This window comes from Pristiophorus japonicus, chromosome 31 (assembly GCF_044704955.1).
Source record: "Pristiophorus japonicus isolate sPriJap1 chromosome 31, sPriJap1.hap1, whole genome shotgun sequence".
NCBI lineage: Eukaryota > Metazoa > Chordata > Chondrichthyes > Pristiophoridae > Pristiophorus > Pristiophorus japonicus.
The window spans coordinates 5,183,188-5,200,522 of NC_092007.1; the positions used below are offsets into that span (position 1 = coordinate 5,183,188).

The 17,335-nt window shown below is 51.4% G+C and overlaps 1 long non-coding RNA gene across 1 annotated transcript in view; it reads right to left on the reverse strand.

The window, feature by feature from the left end:
• LOC139240422 (uncharacterized) overlaps positions 1-9,773 on the reverse strand; it is a 33,117-nt gene extending 23,344 nt beyond the window's left edge. The window contains exon 1 of the long non-coding RNA XR_011588724.1: positions 9,657-9,773. This is a non-coding gene — a long non-coding RNA (uncharacterized lncRNA). The remainder of the gene's footprint in view (positions 1-9,656) is intronic.
• Between the last annotated feature and the right edge of the window lie 7,562 nt (positions 9,774-17,335).

Here is a 17,335-nt window from a genome sequence, read left to right on the forward strand (position 1 = left end):
TGCAATTTCAGCCCCAATGTTCCAAACCCACGATGTTCCAGCCCCAGTCTCTTCCTGCCAGCTGTGACGTAGAGCATTGCATGCTCCATCTGGTACCACCCATGCTCTCCCCACTGTAGGTGTTAAAACCTTAGCAGTGTAATGGGCCTTGGTGAGGCCACACCTAGAGTATTGTGTACAGTTTTGGTCTCCTAATCTGAGGAAAGACATTCTTGCTATTGAGGGAGTGCAGCGAAGGTTCACCAGACTGATTCCCGGGATGGCAGGACTGACATATGAAGAAAGACTGGATCGACTAGGCTTATATTCACTGGAATTTAGAAGAATGAGAGGCGACCTCATAGAAACATTTAAAATTCTGACGGGATTGGACAAGTTAGGTGCAGGAAGAATGTTCCCGATGTTGGGGAAGTGCAGAACCAGGGGTCACAGTCTAAAGATAAGGGGTAAGCCATTTAGGACCGAGATGAGGCGAAATCTCTTCACTCAGAGAATTGTGAACCTGTGGAATTCTCTACCACAGAAAGTTGTTGAGGCCAATTTGTTGGATATATTCAAAAGGGAGTTAGATGTGACCCTTACGACTAAAGGGATCAAGGGGTATGGGGAGAAAGCAGGAGTGGGGTACTGAAGTTGCATGATCAGCCATGAACATATTGAATGGCGGTGCAGGCTCGAAGGGCCGAATGGCCTACTCCTGCACCTATTTTCTATGTTTCTATGTCTCACCCCCTGCCATAGGTTTAAGGTTAGGGTTATGGGCGTCATTGGCAAGGACAGCATTTATTGCCCACAGGCAGCTTACAGGGCCATTTCAGAGCCAAGCACAATGCTGTGGGTGATGAATCACATCGAGTCAACACTAGGTGTGGACAGCAGACTTCTGTCACTAAAGGACTTTGTATTTCAACAATCTGGTATGTTCCTGATCTCTGTACCAAGCAGAGTGCATATGGACCATGTACAATAGACACCTCAAGTCGCTGGAGAAATACCACCAACAATGTCTCCACAAGATCCTGCAAATCCCCTGGGAGGACAGACGCACCAATGTTAGTGTCCTCGATCAGGCCAACATCCCCAGCACAGAGAGACATAGAAAACAGGAGCAGTAGTAGGCCATTCGGCCCTTCGAGCCTGCACCGCCATTCAATATGAATCATGGCTGATCCTCTATCTCAACACCATATTCACACTTATTCCCCATACACCTTGATGCCTTTTGTGTCTAGAAATCTAAAAATCTCCCTCTTAAGTATATTCAGTGACTTGGCCTCCACAGCCTTCTGTGGTAGAGAATTCCACACGTTCACCAGCCTCTAAGTGAAAGCATTTCTCCTCCTCTCGGTCCTAAATTTCCTACCCCGGTATCCTGAGATTGTGTGACCCCTTGTTCTAGACTTCCCAGCCCCGGGGAAACATCCTCCCCGCATCCAGTCTGTCCAACCTCATTAGAATTTTATACCTTTCAATGAGATCCCCTCTCATTCTTCTAAACTCTAGTGAATACAGGCCTAGTCGACCCAATCTATCCTCATATGCCAGTCCTGACATCCCAGGAATCAGCCTGGTGAACCTTCGCTGCACTCCCTCTATGGCAAGTATATCCTTTCTCAGGTAAGGAGACCAAAAATGCACACAATACTCCAGGTGCGGTCTCACCAAGGCCCTGTATAACTGTAGTAAGACATCCCTGCTCCTGTACTCAAATCCTCTTGCGATGAAGGCCAACATACCATTTGCCTTCCTAACTGTTTGCTGCACCGGCATGTTTGCTTTCAATGACTGGTGTACAAGGACACCCAGGTCCCTCTGTACATCGACACTTCGCAAGCCATCACCATTTAATAATACTTTGTCCTTATGTTTTTCCTACCAAAGTGGATAACTTCATATTTATCCACATTTACTGCATCTGCCATGTATTTGCCCACTCGCTCAACCTATCTAAATCACCTTGCAGCGTCTTTAAGAACATAACAACATAGAAAGACGTAGAAAATAGGAGCAGAAGTAGGCCATTCGGCCCCTCGAGCCTACTCCGCCATTAAATAAGATCACAGCTGATCTGATCATGGACTCAGCTCCACTTCCCCGCCTGCTCCCCATAACCCCTTATCCTCTTATCTTTCAAGAAACTGTTTATTTCTGTCTTTAATGTATTCAATGTCCCAGCTTCCACAGTTCTCTGAGGCAGCAAAATCCACAGATTTACAACCCTCTGAGAGAAGAAATTCCTCTTCGTTTCTGTTTTAAATGGGCGTCCCCTTATTCTAAGATCATGCCCTCTAGTTCTAGTCTTCCCCATCAGTGGAAACATCCTCTCTGCATCCACCTTGTCAAACCCCCTCATAATCTTATATGTTTCAATAAGATCACCTCTCATTCTTCTGAATTCCAATGAGTAGAGGCCCAATGAACTCAACCTTTCCTCATAAGTCAACCCCCTCATCTCCGGAATCAACCTGGTGAACCTTCTCTGAACTGCCTCCAATGCAAGTATATCCTTTCATAAGTATGGAAACCAAAACTGCACGCAGTATTCCAGGTGTGGCCTCACCATTACCCTGTATAACTGTAGCAAGACTTCCCTGCTTTTATACTCCATCCCCTTTGCAATAAAGGCCAAGATACCTTTGGCCTTCCTGGTCACTTGCTGTACCTGCATACTATCCTTTTGTGTTTCATGCACAAGTACCCCCAGGTCCCGCTGAACTGCGGCACTTTGCAATCTTTCTCCATTTAAATAATAACTTGCTCTTTGTTTTTTTTCTGCCAAAATGCATGACCTCACACTTTCTAACATTATACTCCATCTGCCAAACTTTTGCCCACTCACTTAGCCTGTCTATGTCCTTTTGCAGATTTTTTGTGTCCTCCTCACACATTGCTTTTCCTCCCATCTTGGTTTCGTCAGCAAACTTGGCTACGTTACACTCAGTCCCTTCATCCCAGTCGTTCAGATAGATTGTAAATAATTGGAGTCCCAGCACTGATCCCTGCTGCACCACACTAGTTACTTATTGCCAGCCAGAGAATGAACCATTTATTCTGACTCTCTGTTTTCTGTTCATTAGCCAATCCTCTATCCATGCTAATATATTACCCCCAACCCCGTGAACTTTTATCTTGTGCAATAACCTTTTATGTGACACCTCCTCACAACTCACAATCCCACCTAATTTTGTGTCGTCAGCAAACTTGGAAATATTACATTTGGTTCCCTCACCAAATCATTTATATACATTGTGAATATCTCTGTTTCCTGTCAGTTAACCAATTTTCAATCCATGCCAATACATGACCTCCAAACCTATCTGCTTTAATTTTGCACACTAACCTCTTATGTGGGACTTTATCAAAGGCCTTCTGAAAATCCAAATACACTACATCCACTGGTTCTCCCTTATCTATTCTATCAGTTACATCCTTAAAAAACTCCAGTAGGTTTGTCAAACGTGATTTTCCTTTCATAAATCCATGTTGACTTGGTTATATCCCATTGATATTATCTAAGTGTGCCATTATCACATCCTTTATAACAGATTCCAGCATTTTCCCTACTACTGACATTTGGCTAACTGGTCTGTAGTTCCCCATTTTCTCTCTCCCTTCTTTTTTAAATAGTTGGGTTACATTTGCCACCCTCCAATCTGCAGGAACTGTTCCATAATCTATAGAATTTTGGAAGGTGACAACTAATGTGTCTACGATTTCCATGGTTACCTCTTTTAGTGCTCTGGGATGCAGAGTATTGGGGATTTATCGGCCTTCAGTCCCATTAGTTTCTCCAGCACTATTTTCTGACTAATTATCATTTCCCTTAGTTCCTCTTGCTCACTTGACCCTTGGTTCCCGAGCATTTCTGGGACGTTATTTGTGTCCTCTTCCGTGAAGACAGAACCGAAGTATTTATTTAATTGTTCTGCCGTTTCCTTCTTCCCCATAACAATTTCTCCCGTTTCTGTCTTCACTAATCTTTTACTTTTCACGTACTTGTAGAAACTTTTGCAGTCGGTTTTTATGTTCCTTGTAAGTTTACTCTCATACTCTATTTTTCGCCTCTTAATCAATCTGTTGATCGAAGCACTGACCACACTCGACCAGCTCCGCTGGGCAGGGCCACATTGTCCGCATGCCTGACACGAGACTCCCAAAGCAAACGCTCCACTCGGAACTCATACATGGCAAGTGAGCCAAAGGCGGGCAGAGGAAACGTTACAAGGGACACCCTCAAAGCCTCCCTGGTAAAGTGCAACATCCCCACTGACACCTGGGAGTCCCTGGCCAAAGACCAGTCCGCCCTAAGTGGAGGAAGTGCATCCGGGAGGGCGCTGAGCACCTCGAGTCTCATCGCCGAGAGCGTGCAGAAAGCAAGCGCAGGCAGCGGAAGGAGCGTGCGGCAAACCAGTCCCACCCTCCCCTTCCCTCAACCACTGTCTGTCCCACCTGTGACAGGGACTGTAATTCCCGTATTGGACTGTTCAGTCACCCGAGAACTCACTTTTGGAATGGAAGCAAGTCTTCCTCGATTTCGAGGGACTGCCCATAATGATGATGACGTGATGGGTTACGAATCACATAGAGGCCAGTCTGCGTATGGACAGCAAATTTCTGTCCCTAAAGGAGATTTGTTTTACGAGAATCCAGTAGTTACCTGGTAACCATTACTGATACTAATTACCACATTGGTAGCACAACTGATAACTAATTACTGCTATTGATATCAGCTTATTAATTGCAGCTTTATTTAATGAACTGAATTTGACACTCCAGTGCAGTACTGAGGGAGTGCCGCACTGTCGGAGTGGCAGTACTGAGGGAGCGCTGCACTGTCGGAGGGGCAGTACTGAGGGAGCGCCGCACTGTCGGAGGGGCAGTACTGAGGGAGCGCCGCACTGTCGGAGGGGCAGTACTGATGGAGCGCCGGACTGTCGGAGGGGCGGTACTGAGGGAGCGCTGCACTGTCGGAGGGGCAGTACTGAGGGAGCGTGGGACTGTCGGAGGGGCAGTACTGAGGGAGTGCCGCACTGTCGGAGGGGTGATACTGAGGGAGCGCCGCACTGTCGGAGGGGCAGTACTGAGGGAGCGCCGCACTGTCGGAGGGGCGGTACTGAGGGAGCGCCGTACTATCGGAGGGGCAGTACTGAGGGAGCGCCGCACTGTCGGAGGGGCAGTACTGAGGGAGCGCCGCACTGTCGGAGGGGCAGTACTGAGGGAGCGCCGCACTGTCGGAGGGGCAGTACTGAGGGAGCGCCGCACTGTCGGAGGGGCAGTACTGAGGGAGCGCCGCACTGTCGGAGGGGCAGTACTGAGGGAGCGCCGCACTGTCGGAGGGGCAGTACTGAGGGAGTGCCGCACTGTCGGAGGGGCAGTACTGAGGGAGCGCCGCACTGTCGGAGGGGCAGTACTGAGGGAGCGCCGCACTGTCGGAGGGACACTGCAGATGCGAGTGTGATACCCACTGAACCACAGCAGACACTGTAGGTAAACAATCTCTCCTTGTCCCTCTGACCTGTCTGCAGCCTTTGACATGGTTGACCATTCTATCCTTCTTGAACACCTCTCCAGCAATGTCCAGCTGGGAGCGACTGCACTCCCCTGGTTCCATTCTTATCGATCTAATCGTAGCCAGAGAATCACTTGTAACGGCATCTCTTCCCGCCCCCTCATCGTTACCCCTGGTGTCCCCCAAGGATCTATCCTTGGTCCTCTCCTGTTTCTCATCTCCATGATGCCCCTTGGTGACATCATCCGAATACACAGCGTCAGTTTCCACATGTACGCGGCCGACACCCAGCTCTACCTCACCACCACCTCTCTCGATCCCTCCCCGGTCTCTACATCGTCAGACTGTTTGTCCGACATCCAATTCTGGGTAAACAGAAATTTTATCCAATTAAATATTGGGAAGATCGGAGCCATTGTTTTCAGTCCCCACCACAAACTCTATTCCCTCAACACTGACTCCATCCCTCTCCCCAACTCCTGTCTGAGGCTGAACCAGACTGTTCGCAACCTCGGTGTGGTATTTGACCCAGAAATGGGCATCCGACCACATATCCACGGCATAACTAAGACCGTCTATTTCCACTCAATTAGCATCGCCCGTCTCCAACCCTGCCTCAATTCATCTGCTGCTGAAACTCTCATCCATGCCTTGGTTATGTCTCGAATTGACGATTCCAACGCACCCCTGGCTGGCCTCCCACATTCTACCCTACGTAATCGTGAGGTGATCCAAAGCTCGGCTGCCCCGTGTCCTAACTCGTACCGAGTCCCGCTCACCCATCACCCCCTATCCTCACTGCCCCGTGTCCTAACTCACACCCAGTCCCGCTCACCCATCACCCCATGTGCTCACTGCCCCGTGTCCTAACTCGTACCGAGTCCCGCTCACCCATCACCCCCTATCCTCACTGCCCCGTGTCCTAACTCGCACCGAGTCCCACTCACCCATCATCCCCTGTGCTCACTGCCCCGTGTCCTAACTCGTACCGAGTCCCGCTCACCCATCACCCCCTATCCTCACTGCCCCGTGTCCTAACTCACACCCAGTCCCGCTCACCCATCACCCCATGTGCTCACTGCCCCGTGTCCTAACTCGTACCGAGTCCCGCTCACCCATCACCCCCTATCCTCACTGCCCCGTGTCCTAACTCGCACCGAGTCCCACTCACCCATCACCCCCTGTGCTCACTGCCCCGTGTCCTAACTCACACCCAGTCCCGCTCACCCATCACCCCATGTGCTCACTGCCCCGTGTCCTAACTCACACCAAGTCCCGCTCACACATCACCCCCTGTGCTCACTGCCCCGTGTCCTAACTCACACCGAGTCCCGCTCACCCATCACCCCCTGTGCTCACTGCCCCGTGTCCTAACTCACACCGAGTCCCGCTCACCCATCACCCCCTATCCTCACTGCCCCGTGTCCTAACTCGCACCGAGTCCCACTCACCCATCACCCCCTGTGCTCACTGCCCCGTGTCCTAACTCACACCCAGTCCCGCTCACCCATCACCCCCTGTGCTCACTGCCCCGTGTCCTAACTCACACCAAGTCCCGCTCACACATCACCCCCTGTGCTCACTGCCCCGTGTCCTAACTCACACCAAGTCCCGCTCACCCATCACTCCCTGTGCTCACTGACCCGTGTCCTAACTGATACTGAGTCCCGCTCACCCATCACCCTCTGTGCTCGCTGCCCCGTGTCCTAACTCACGCCAAGTCCCACTCACCCATCACCCCCTGTGCCCGCTAGCCTACATTGGCTCCCGGTTAAGCGACGCCTTGATTTCAAAATTCTCATTCTTGTTTACAAATCCTTCCATGGCCCTCGCCCCTCCCTATCTCTGTAATCTCCAGCCTCTGAGATATCTGCATTCCTCCAATTCTGGTCTCTTGAGCATCCCTGATTATAATCGCTCCACCATCGGTGGCCGTGCCTTCTGTTGCCTGGGCCCCAAGCTCTGGAACTCCCTCCCTAAACCTCTCCACCTCTCCACCTCTCTCTCCTCCTTCAAGACACAACTTAAAACCGACCCCTTTCACCAAGCTTTTGGTCACCTGCCCTAATTTCTTTTTATATGGCTCGGTGTCAATTTTGTTGGACAACTCTCCTGTGAAGCAACTTGGGATATTTTGCTACTTTAACAGCGCTATATAAATGCACATTATTTTTGTTGCTGAACTGCAGTCACTGTTCTAATGTGAAATGCAATCTCGATAGCAGCATAATGTGCACAGTAAGCTCCCACAAGCAGCAGTGAGAGAAGACCATGAATATATATTAAAAAGGCAGACTTGCATTTATATAGCGCCTTTCATGACCACCTGACGTCGCAAAGCGCTTTACAGCCAATGTATCATGTTTAGAGTGTAGTCACTGTTGTAATGTGGAAACACAACAGCCAATTTGTGCACAGCAAGATCCCACACACAGCAATGTGTTAATGACCAGATAATCTGTTTTAGTGATGTTGATTGAGGGATAAATATTGGCCCCAGGACACCGGGGAGAACTCCCCCTGCTCTTCTTCCAAATACTGCCATGGGATCTTTTCCGTCGACCTGAGAGGGCAGACAGGACCTCGGTTTAACACCTCATCTGAAAGACTGCCCCTCCGACAATGCAACGCTCCCTCAGTACTGCCCCTCCGACAGTGCGGCACTCCCTCAGTACTGCCCCACCAACAGTGCGGTGCTCCCTCAGTACCGCCCCTCCGACAGTGCGGCGCTCCCTCAGTACTGCCCCTCTGACACTGCGGCACTCCCTCAGTACTGCCCCTCCGACAGTGCGGCACTCCCTCACCACTGCCCTTCCGACAGTGCGGTGCTCCCTCAGCACTGCCCCTCCGACAGTGCGGGGCTCCCTCAGCACTGCCCCTCCGACAGTGCGGGGCTCCCTCAGCACTGCCCCTCCGACAGTGCGGGGCTCCCTCAGTACTGCCCCTCCGACAGTGCATTGCTCCCTCAGTACTGTCCCTCCGACAGTGCGGCACTCCCTCAGTACTGCCCCTCCGACAGTGCATTGCTCCCTCAGTACTGCCCCTCCGACAGTGCGGCACTCCCTCAGTACTGCCCCTCCGACAGTGCATCGCTCCCTCAGTACTGTCCCTCAGACAGTGCGGAGCTCCCTCAGTACTGCCCCTCCGACAGTGCGGCACTCCCTCAGTACTGCCCCTCCAACAGTGCATTGCTCCCTCAGTACTGCCCCTCCGACAGTGCGGCACTCCCTCAGTACTGCCCCTCCGACAGTGCATTGCTCCCTCAATACTGTCCCTCCGACAGTGCGGGGCTCCCTCAGCACTGCCCCTCCGACAGTGCGGGGCTCCCTCAGCAATGCCCCTCCGACAGTGCGGTGCTCCCTCAGTGCTGCCCCTCCGACAGTGCGGTGCTCCCTCAGGACTGCCCCTCCGACAGTGCGGCACTCCCTCAGGACTGCCCCTCCGACAGTGCGGCACTCCCTCAGGACTGCCCCTCCGACAGTGCGGTGCTCCCTCAGTACTGCCCCTCCGACAGTTCAACGCTCCCTCAATACTGTCCCTCCGAAAGTGCGGCACTCCCTCAGTACTGTCCCTCCGACAGTGCGGGTCTCCCTCAGGACTGTCCCTCCGACACTGCGGAGCTCCCTCAGTACTGCCCCTCCGACAGTGCAGCGCTCTCTCAATACTGCCCCTCCGACAGTGCGGTGCTCCCTCAGTACTGCCCCTCCAACAGTGCAGCACTCCCTCAGTACCGTCCCTCCGACAGTGCAGCACTCCCTCAGTACTGCCCCTCCGACAGTGCAGCGCTCCCTCAGTACTGCCCCTCTGACAGTGCGGCAGTCCCTCAATACTGTCCCTCCGACAGTGCAGCGCTCCCTCAGTACTGCCCCTCTGACAGTGCAGCGCTCCCTCAGTACTGCCCCTCTGACAGTGCGGCAGTCCCTCAGTACTGCCCCTCCGACAGTGCGGCACTCCCTCAGTACTGTCCCTCCGACAGTGCATTGCTCCCTCAGTAATGCCCCTCCGACAGTGCGGCGCTCCCTCAGCACTGCCTGCAGTTTCAGCCGAGATTCATGCGCTCAAGCCCCTGACCTTCTGACTCAGAGGTAAATATGCTGCATAGATACATCGATACATACATCATGATGTTAACCATAAATAAACCCACGTTATTTGTTGTTCACAGACTGACAGCGATGTCGAGATTATTCACGTTCATTTTCACATTCGGATGATCAGAGCTGAGTGCAGTGTTGGAATCAGAGCAGTTTCGTGGCCGTCTGGTGCAGTGAAAGAGCGAAGCGGCAATAGAAATGGAGAGCGATTTAAACTGGACTGCTGACTCACTGTGACACTTTCGCACGAAGTTCTGATCGAACACAGGCAAGTCAAAGGTGCATGTGTTGGGAAATATATGGACTTTAAATATTGCATGAACCTTGTTACAGAAAGAGAAAGAGAGAGAGAGAGAGAAAATTAAATTCTCTGTGCTTATTAATATCTAGATTTCTCAAAACTAGACCCGTGTCTGTCACAAACCGAAGTGCGTCAACTGCTCGACCATAATCCCGGATTAGGGTCACAAGCAGTACCGAATTTAACCACAAAACCATAGAATCATCGATAGAGTATGAAGCAGAAGGAGACCATTCGGCCCATCGTGTCCGTGCCGGCCGACCAAGAGCTACCCAGCCTAATCCCACTTTCCAGCTCTGGGTCCGTAGCCCTGCAGGTTACGGCACTTCAGGTGCACATCCAGGTACTTTTAAGATGTGGTGAGGGTTTCTGCCTCTACCACCCTTTCAGGCCGTGAGTTCCAGACCCCCACCACCCTCTGGGTGAAGACATTTCCCCTCAAATCCCCACTAAACCTCCCCCCAATTACTTTAAATCTGTGCCCCCTGGTTGTTGACCCCTCTGCCCAGGGAAACATGTCCTTCCTATCCACTCTATCCAGGCCCCTCATCATTTTATACACCTCAATCAGGTCTCCCCTCAGCCTCCTCTGTTCCAAAGAAAACAACTCCAGCCTATCCAATCTTTCCTCATCGCTAAAATTCTCCAGTCCCGGCAATATCCTGGTAAATCTCCTCTGTACCCTCTCCAGTGCAATCACATCTTTCCTGTAATGTGGTGACCAGACCTGCATGCAGTACTCCAGCTGTGGTCTAACTAGTGTTTTATACAGTGCAAGCATAACCTCCCTGCTCTTGTATTCCAAGCCTCGGCTAATAAAGGCAAGTATTCCGTATGCCTTCTTAATCACCTTATCTTCCTAGCCTGCTACCTGTCTGGAGTCACAGGGTCTTCAGATCATTAGATCCCTTCCTCCATCAAACTTTCACAATGACACGTTGAAAGTGACTGTGGACTTTAAAGGAATGGTATCTGAGAGAGGGCACAGGTCACAGATTTCACGGTATTCACTGCTTCACCTTTGGACTCCAAGGAATGAGGTGCGACAAGCTGAGGTTGTAGGGCTTGATAAGCCCAATGTTTTGCATCACTGACCTGGCTTGTTTCCCAGGCTGTAGCAGTGTCAACACTGGGGATACTGTTAACTGTGTCAGCGGTGTTTCAGTGGGTAGCACACTCGCCATTGAGTCAGATGTTTGTGGGTTCCAAGCTACTCCAGGGACTCGAGCACATAAATCCAGGCTGACACTCCCAGTGCAATGCTAACGGAGCGCAGAACTGTCGGAGGGGTAGTACTGAGGGAGTGCCACACTGTCGGAGGGACAGTACTGAGGGAGTGCCACACTGTGGGAGGGGCAGTACTGAGGGAGTGTTACACTGTCGGAGGGGCACTACTGAGGGAGTGCCACACTGTCGTAGGGACAGTACTGAGGGAGTGCCACACTGTAGGAGGGGCAGTACTGAGGGAGTGTCGCACTGTGGGAGGGGCAGTACTGAGGGAGCTACGTACTGTCAGAGGGGCAGGACTGAGGGAGCGCCACACTGTCGGAGGGGCGGTACGGAGGGAGCGCCGCACTGTCAGAGGGGCAGTACTGAGGGAGCGCCGCACTGTCAGAGGGGCAGTACTGAGGGAGCGCCGTACTTTCGGAGGGGCAGTACTGAGGGAGTGCCGCACTGTCGGAGGGGCAGTACAGAGTGAGCGCCGCACTGTCGGAGGGGCAGTAATGAGGGAGCGACGGACTGTCGGAGGGGCAGTACTGAGGGAGCACCGCACTGTCGTAGGGGCACTACTGAGGGAGCACCGCACTGTCGGAGGGACACTACTGAGGGAGCGACGGACTGTCGGAGGGGCAGTACTGAGGGAGCGCCGCACTGTCGGAGGGGCCGTCTTTCGGATGAGATGTTAAATTGCGGCCCCATCTGCTCTCTCAGGTGGACGTAAAAGATCCCATGGCACGATTTCAAAGCAGAGCAGGGGAGTTATTCCCAGTATCCTGGACAATATTTATCCCTCAATCAACATCACTAAAAATAGATTATCTGGTCATTATCACATTGCTGCTTATGGAAGCTTGCTGTGCGCAAATTGGCTGCCTTTTTTCCTACATAGAAACATAGAAACATAGACAATAGGAGCAGGAGTAGGCCATTCGGCCCTTCGAACCTGTACTGCCACTCAATATGATCATGGCTGATCCTCTATCTCAACACCATATTCCCGCTTTTTCCCCAAACCCCTTGATGTCTTTTGTGTCTAGAAATCTATCTATCTCCCTCTTAAATATATTCAGTGACTTGGCCTCCACAGCCTTCTGTGGTGGAGAATTCCACAGGTTCACCACCCTCTGAGTGAAAACATTTCTCCTCATCTCGGTCCCAAATTTCCTAGCCCGTATCCTGAGACTGTGACCCCTTGTTCGAGACTTCCCAGCCCCGGGGAAACATCCTCCCCGCATCCAGTCTGTCCATTCCCATCAGAATATTATACCTTTCAATGAGATCCCCTCTCATTCTTCTAAACTCGAGTGAATACAGGCCCAGTCGACCAATCTCTCCTCATACGCCAGTCCTGTCATCCCAGGAATCAGTCTGGTGAACCTTCGCTGCACTCCCTCCTGAGGTAAGGAGACCCAAACTGTATACAATACTCTAGGTGCGGTCTCACCAAGGCCCTGTATAACTGGAGTAAGACATCCTTGCTTCTGTACTCAAATCCTCTTGCAATGAAGGCCAACATACCATTTGCCTTCCTAACTGCTTGCTGCACCGGCATGTTTGCTTTCAATGACTGGTGTACAAGCACACCCAGGTCCCTCTGTACATTGACACTTCCCAAGCCATCACCTATAAGTAATACTTTGTCTTTACGGTTTTTCCTACCAAAATGGATAACTTCACATTTATCCACGTTATACTGCATCTGCCATGTGTTTGCCCACTCACTCAACCTATCTCAATCGCCTTGCAGCATCTTTGCATCCTCCTCACAACTTACAATCCCACCTAGTTTTGTGTCATCATTACAACAGTGACTACACTTCAAAAAGTACTTCATAGTCACTTCTTCCTCTTCTTAGGCAGAACCCTGGAGTCCAGGATGCCTTGCTTCTGCACCAATATAATGGGTTCTAAGGTTACCTAATGAGTCCTGTGTAGGGCCCACAACTCTTTGGGGGGGGGGAACAAAATAAACATTAGATCAAGTGCCCCCCGATCTGGGGGACATTCCAGACACGTAACTGCCCCTTTTTCTAATAAATGTTTTTTTTGGGTTTTTTTGTGTTTTTAAAAATTTTTTGGGGGGGCATTGAAACCATATATTTTACAAGTGCCCCTTATAAAAGGGGAGGGGGACACTAAGAACCGGCAATTAAAACAAATTAAACTTTAAAACAAATAAAATCAAATTAGAATGTGGTTGCCGGGGATGATGATGCACTCCAGTCCCTCCGCGCCCACCTCTCGCGGAAGGCCGCGAGCGTACCGGTGGACACCGCGTGCTCCATCTCCAGGGACACCCCGGCTCGGATGTAACCACGGAAGAGAGGCAGGCAGTCGGGGCTGAACGACCCCCTCGACCGCCCGCTGCCTGGACCGGCTGATGGCTCCCTTGGCCAGGCCCAGGAGCAGTCCTACGAGGAGGCCCTCGGACCTGCCCGCTCCCCTCCGCACAGGGTGCCCAAAGATCAGGAGTGTGGGATTGAAGTGCAGCCAGAAATTGAGGAGCAGCCCCTTTAAATAATGGAACATGGGGCTGCAACCTCGCACACTCCATAAACACATGGAACACGGACTCCTCCAGACCGCAGAAATTGCAGGCGGCCTGTGAGCCCGTGAACCTGTGGGATCTATAGACACGGCCACAGGTGGGGCAGGTGATGGTTGAAGGGTTGGGGGAGGGGGTGGGCTGTGTTTGAGTGCTCCTGACCTTGAGACTCAAGGTGCTCGGAGCCTTTGCGAATGCTACTCCTCCAATTGAGCTGGTCTTGGGACAAGGATTCCTAACAGACGATGATGATGTTACACGTTTTCCAAGGAGGTTTTAAGGACATCTTGAAGTTTTTTTCTGCCCTGCTGAAAGTCGCTTGCTGTAAACATAGAAACATAGAAACATAGAAAATAGGTGCAGGAGTAGGCCATTCGGCCCTTCGAGCCTGCACCACCATTCAATAAGATCATGGCTGATCATTCACCTCAGTACCCCTTTCCTGCTTTCTCTCCATACCGTCTGATCCCTTTAGCCCTAAGGGCCACATCTAACTCTCTCTTGAATATATCCAATGAACTGGCATCAACAACTCTCTGCGGTAGGGAATTCCACAGGTTAACAACTCTCTGAGTGAAGAAGTTTCTCCTCATTTCAGTCCTAAACGGCCTACCCCTTATCCTCAAGTGCTTTGGGACGTCTGGTGGTTGAGAAAGGCGCTATAGAAATGCAAGTCTTCCTAGTATTCACTTATTGTCTTCCTATGTCATTACACTTGCTGTGATTTGAAACATACGTCTTAACCTCTGTATTGTAAATAAGCTAATGTTCCAACTTAAGAGCAAACACTGGAACTTCCTATGTTATCATCATCACAGGCAGTCCTTCGGAGTCGAGGAAGACTTGCTTCCACACTAAAAGTGAGTTCTCAGGTGACTGAACAGTCCAATATGGGGATTACAGTCCCTGTCACAGGTGGGACAGACACAGGTGGTTGAGGGAAAGGGAGGGTGGGACTGGTTTGCCGCACGCTCCTTTCACTGCCTGCGTTTGGGATCTGCATGCTCTCGGCGACAAGACTCAAGGTGCTCAACACCCTCCCGGATGCACTTCCTCCACTTAGGGCGGTCTTTGGCTAGGGGCTCCCGGGTGTCAGTGGGGATGTTGCACTTTATCAGGGAGGCTTTGAGGGTGTCCTTGAAATGTTCCTCTGCCCACTTAGGGATCGCTTGTCGTGTAGGAGTTCCGAGTAGAGCGCTTGCTTTGGGAATCATGTGTCTGGGCCATGCGGACAATGTGGCCTGCCCAACGGAGCCGGACGAGTGTGGTCAGGGCTTCGATGCTGGGGATGTTGGCCTGCTCGAGAACACCGACGTTGGTGCGTCTGTCCTCCCAGGGGATTTGCAGGATCTTGCGGAGATATACTTTGTGGTATTTCTCCAGCTCGCTATATACCAAGCGTCCATCAACTAATATCACCAGCAGTCATTTCTAGGTAAGATTACCAGTTGGTCAGGCAGTATTAATCCTTACCGATACTCATGACTTTCTCAGTGACACAGCCTGTCAACAATCAGTCAGAACACTAACCTGCGGCAGGTTAGAATTACTCTGGTTACTGCACACTTTCAACTTCACCAGCACAGTGAGTACATTTCTAATCTTCATCATTTCTACCAAAATGTAAGTTGTGAGGAGGATGAAAAGAGGCTTCAAGGGGATATAGACAGGCCAAGCGACTGGGCAAGAACATGGCAACTGGAATATAATGCAGAGAAATGTGAAGTTATCCACTTTGGTAGGAAACTAGGAAAGCAGATTTTTTTTTTTTAAATGATGAGAGATTGGATAAATGTTGGTGTGCAGAGGGACCTGGCTGTCCTTGTGCACAAATCACTGAAAGTTACCATGCAGGTAGGGCAAGCAATTGAGAAAGCAAAATGGTATGTTGGCCTTCATTACAGGAGGATTTGAGCTTCAGAGTAAAGACATTTACTGCAATTATACAGGGCCCTGGTGAGACCACAGCTGGAGTATTGTGTACAGTTTGGGTCTCCTTACCTAAGGAAGGATATACTTGCCACAGAGAGAGTGCAATGAAGGATCACCAGACTGATTCCTGGGATGGGAGGATTGTCCTATGAGGAGAGATTGAGTAGACTAGGCCGATATTCTCTCGAGTTTAGAACAACGAGAAGTCATCTCATTGAAACATACAGAACTCGTACAGGGCTTGACAGGGTAGATGCAGGGAGGATGTTTCCTCTGGCTGAGGAGTTTAGAACCAGGGGTCACAGTTTCAGAATAAGGGGATGGCCATTGAGGACTGAGATGAGGAGGAATTTCTTCATTCAGAGGGTAGCGAATCTTCAGAATTCTCTAACCCAGAGGGTTCTGGAGGCTCAGTCTTTCAAGACAGAGATCGATAGATTTTTAGGTATTAAGGGAATCAAGGGATATGCGGATAGTGCAGGCAAGTGGAGTTGAGGTCGAAGATCAGCCATGATCTCATTAAATGGCAGAGCAGGCTGGAGGGGATCAAATGGCCAACTCCTGCTCCTTCTTCGTATGTTCTTATATTAAGCCTTATAAGCAAATGCATTCAGCCAAAATATGAATATCCCCATTATGTTCAGCATATTACTAGTGCATGGTCAGCAGAATAGGTATATCTCCCATTACTATGTTCTGATTTCACGCTATCAAATTACTACATTCAGGCTAACAGTAACAATTGGGATTTATTTAAGAATAGAAAATTACACATACAGAAAAACAAAACACTAACATACATTACAATACTTGACTTGCGCAACACTTAATCTGTTCTGCAGCAATGAAGAGTCTGTGGATTCAGTGGAAAAACTTTTTAAATTAAATCTCCGAATAGATTGTAAACCATTCGGCTCTCTCCAGCGATGCTCCTGTGCTGATGCTTTGAGGGGAGAGGAGAAGGGAAAGGACGGGAAGGGAGGGATGGGGAGGGGAGGGGAGGGGAGGGGAAGGGATGGGAAGGCAAGGGAAGGGAGGGGATGGGACAGGAGGGGAAGGGAGGGGAAGGGAGGGGAGGGGAGAGGATGGGAAGGGAGGGAAGGGAGGGGAAGGGAGGGGAGGGGAAGGAGGGGAGGGGATGGAAGGGGAGGGGATGGGAGAGGAGAGGAGAAGGGAGGGGAGGCGAAGGGAGGGGAGAAGGGAAAGGAAGGGAGGGGAGGGGAAGTGAAGGGAAAGGAATGGAAGGGAGGGGAGGGGAGGGGAAGGGAGGGGAAGGGAAGGGAGGGAAGGTGAGGGGAGGTGAGGGGAGGGGAGGGGATGGGAAGGGAGGGGAGGGGAGGGGAGGGGAGTGGAATGGAGGGGAGGGGAAGGGAAGGGAAGGGGAAGGGAAGGGAGGGGATGGGAAGGGAGGGCAGGGGAGGGGAAGGGAAGGGAGGGGAAAGGGAGGGGAAGGGAGGGGAGGGGAGGGGAAGGGAAGGGAAGGGAAGGGAGGGGAAGGGAAGGGAAGGGAGGGGAGGGGAGGGGAAGGGAGGGGAGGGGAGGGGAAGGGAGGGGGGGGGAGGGGAAGATAGGGGAGGGGAGGGGAGGGGAGGGGAGGGGAGGGGAGGGAGGGGAGAGGAGGGGTGGAGAAGGGAGCGGAGGGGATGGGAGGGGATGGGATGGGAGGGGAGGGGAGGGGAGGGGACGGGAGGGGAGGGGAGGGGAGGGGAGAGGAGGGGAAGGGAAGGGAGGAG